Source organism: Galeopterus variegatus, unplaced genomic scaffold, assembly GCF_000696425.1.
Source record: "Galeopterus variegatus unplaced genomic scaffold, G_variegatus-3.0.2 Scaffold3571, whole genome shotgun sequence".
Lineage (NCBI taxonomy): Eukaryota > Metazoa > Chordata > Mammalia > Dermoptera > Cynocephalidae > Galeopterus > Galeopterus variegatus.
In genome coordinates, this window is record NW_007729682.1 from 102314 (window position 1) to 105875 (window position 3562).

The 3562-nt window shown below is 49.8% G+C and overlaps 1 protein-coding gene across 1 annotated transcript in view; it reads right to left on the bottom strand.

Annotated features, from left to right (window-relative positions):
* Nucleotides 1-3043, bottom strand: part of GALNT2 (polypeptide N-acetylgalactosaminyltransferase 2) — an 82898-nt gene extending 79855 nt beyond the window's left edge. The window contains exon 1 of the mRNA XM_008585438.1: nucleotides 2953-3043. The gene's annotated coding sequence lies outside the window, so the exon portion shown is untranslated. The remainder of the gene's footprint in view (nucleotides 1-2952) is intronic.
* Between the last annotated feature and the right edge of the window lie 519 nt (nucleotides 3044-3562).

Below are 3562 nucleotides of genomic sequence, written 5' to 3' on the forward strand. Positions count from 1 at the left end.
GACCGGGGTCTCTTCCCGCTCGGTTTTGTCGGCCTCTGGCTCAGGGAGGCCCGACACACTAGGATGCCCCAAAATGAAATATTTAGGAATAAATCTAACAAAATATGTATAAGATCTATATGAGAAAAACTACAAAACTCTGATAAAAGATATCAAAGAAGGTCTCAAGAGATGAAGAGATAGTCCACGTTCATGGATAGGAAGACTCAATTCTGTCAAAATGTCAGTTCTTCCCAGCTTGAGCTCCTGGTTCAATGCAATCCAAATCGAAATCTCAGGAAGTTATTTAGTGGATATCGACAAACTGACTCTAAAGTTTACATGAAGCAGCAAAAGTTATGGGACAGTCCAAACTATCTTGAAGAAAAACAGTCAGTAGACTGACGCTGCCTGACTTCCAGACTTAATGTTAAGCCATGGTAATCCAGACAGTGTGGCAATGGCGAAAGAACAGACAAATGAATCTTCGGAACAGAATGGAGAGCCTGGTAATACTAGGAAACCCACTTAAATACAGTCGGTTTATCTTTGATGTAGAAGCAAAGACTAAACAATGCAGAAAAGGTACTCCTCAACAAATGCTGGAACAACTGGCCATCCACGTGCAAAACAATAAACCTAGACACAGACCTTATGCCCTTCACAAAAATTAACTCAACGTGGATCACAGGCCTAAATGTAAAACACAAAACTATAAACTCATAGAAGATAACAGGAGAAAACCTCGGTGGCCTTGGGTATGGTGGTGACTTTTTAGAGACAACACCAAAGGCACAATCCCTGAAAGAAAGAATTGGTAAGCTGGACTTTAATAAAATATAAAACTTCTGCTTTTGGGAAGACACTGCTAAGAAAATGAGAAGATAGGGCCGGCCCGGTGGCGCACTGGATAGTGCGCCGCTTGGGAAGTGCGGCGGCGCTCCCGCCGAGGGTTCGGATCCCACATACAGACCGGTTCCCGCTCACTGGCTGAGCAAGGAGCGGGGGCAACACCGAGGGGTGCGATCCCGTTGCCAGTCCCCGGTCCGGTACGGGGGCGACACTGAGGGTTGCGATCCGTTGCCGGACACAGAAAAAAACAAAAAAAAAAAAAAAAGAAAAGAAAATGAGAAGATAGGGCCGGCCCGGTGGCGCACTGGATAGTGCGCCGCTTGGGAAGTGCGGCGGCGCTCCCGCCGAGGGTTCGGATCCCACATACAGACCGGTTCCCGCTCACTGGCTGAGCAAGGAGCGGGGGCAACACCGAGGGGTGCGATCCCGTTGCCAGTCCCCGGTCCGGTACGGGGGCGACACTGAGGGTTGCGATCCGTTGCCGGACACAGAAAAAAACAAAAAAAAAAAAAAAAGAAAAGAAAATGAGAAGATAGGGCCGGCCCGGTGGCGCACTGGATAGTGCGCCGCTTGGGAAGTGCGGCGGCGCTCCCGCCGAGGGTTCGGATCCCACATACAGACCGGTTCCCGCTCACTGGCTGAGCAAGGAGCGGGGGCAACACCGAGGGGTGCGATCCCGTTGCCAGTCCCCGGTCCGGTACGGGGGCGACACTGAGGGTTGCGATCCGTTGCCGGACACAGAAAAAAACAAAAAAAAAAAAAAAAAAGAAAAGAAAATGAGAAGATAAACCACAGACTGGGAGGAAATGTTTGCAGAAGGCATATCTGATAAAGGACTGTTACCCTGAATATATAAAAATCTGATTAAAAAATGGGCAAAAGACCTGAACGGCCAACCAAAGAAAACACACAGATAGCAAATATGAAGAGATGGTTAACGTCATATGTCATCAGAGTAGCGAAAATTAAAACAGCATCGAGACACCACTACACACCTACTAGAATGGCCAAAATCCAGAACACAGACAACACCAAAGGCTGACAAGGATCTGGAGTAACAGGAACTTTCATTCACTGCTGGTGGGAACGTAAAATGGTGCAGCTGCTCTGGAAGACTATTTTGAAAGTTTCCTATAAAACTAAACATGTTCTTACCATACGATCCAGCTATCAGCCTCTCAGAGTTTATGCAAATGAGTTGAAAACTTACGTCCACACAAAAATCTGTAGTGGATATTTACAGCAGCTTTATTCATAGTTGTCAAACTTGGAAGCAACCAAGATGTCCTTCAGCAGGTGAGTGAATAAACTAACTGTGGTACGTCCAGACAATGGAATATTATTTAGTTGTAAAAATAAATGAGCTATCAAGTCAGGAAAAGACACGGAGGAAACTTAAATGCATGTTACTAAGTGAAAGGAGCCAGTCTGCAAAGGCTGCACACGGCAGGATTCTTTCTATAGGACATTCTGGGAAAGACAAACTCTGAAGACGGTGAAAACATCAGGGGCTACCAGGGGTTGGGAGGAGGGAGGGGTGAACAGGAGGAGCACAGGGGATCTGGGGGGCAGTGGAGCTACTCTGTGTGATTCTGTGATGGTGGACGCGTGTCCTCACACATGTGCCCAAACCCACAGAACGTCCAGCACCGAGAGTGAATCCCAACGTAACCTGTGACTCTGGGTGACAATGACGTGTCAGTGCAGGTTCAAATGGGCCTCCGGTGGGGGACGCTGTTACGGGGAGGCTGTGAGTGTGGGGCGGCAGGTGTACAGGAACTCTCTGGACCTCCCTCCCTGTTCTGCTGTAAACCCAACACTGCTCTAAAGAAATAAGGTCTATTAAAATATTTTGCTAAACTAATACGTACCATCCTGTACTTTCTATTTTCTTCTATTTCCTCTTTCAACACATTTCGGTCACCTCCCACTAAACTCCATCTTACCACCCACCAGCGGGCTGACGGGCTCTGAAAAGCAGTGCTCCCGAGCCTGTCCCCAGCTGGACTACGAAGCCCGCGCTCCCCGCCACAGGCCGTGGCTCCCCGTGCCAGCTTGGGTCCATTCACCACTATGTGGGCAGAGCAGGACGGCGTCCTGGCCCCCGGCCCGGGGCAGTACCTGGAGGGAGGGTCTCCACGCTCTGCGCCCTCTCTTCTCCATTGCTGTGATGAAGGTCTTTCTTTTTAACGGGATCAATTTCATTCCAGTCCTCCTGGGAAACAAAGACAGCACGTGAGTTGACTGGTTCTTTGAGCACAGTGTCATTCATCAGTTCCGTTCACAGAGTCTCCTGCCGCCAGGTGGCCCTGGGGGCACAGGGATGAGGAGGAGACCACGCTGTCCTGTAGGAGCCCCACCCAGAACTTGATAGATGGTCGAGCCACGAGGGGACAAAAGCGTGGGCGGGCCCTGTCCCCTCCCCTCACTTCGTCTCTGTGCTGCATCTCTACAGGCAGGAAATACTCTGAAAGCTCCGTGGCCTTGACGTCTGTGAGGGTGGGGAAGTGGGTGAGGGAAAGTGCATTCGATAGAATCACTCCCAGTGGTTAGAGTGAAGCCACTAAAATAAAGGCAGGCAGCCCTCCGGACACCTGGGATGGCTTAACGCACCCTCGGCCAGATGCTCCCTGGAGGCCCATTTCAGCTCCCTTCCGAGGGTGTTAAATGATTTGACCAACACAAGAGGGTGGCGGGGGTACCACTAAGCTTTCTCTAGGGTTTATTCTTT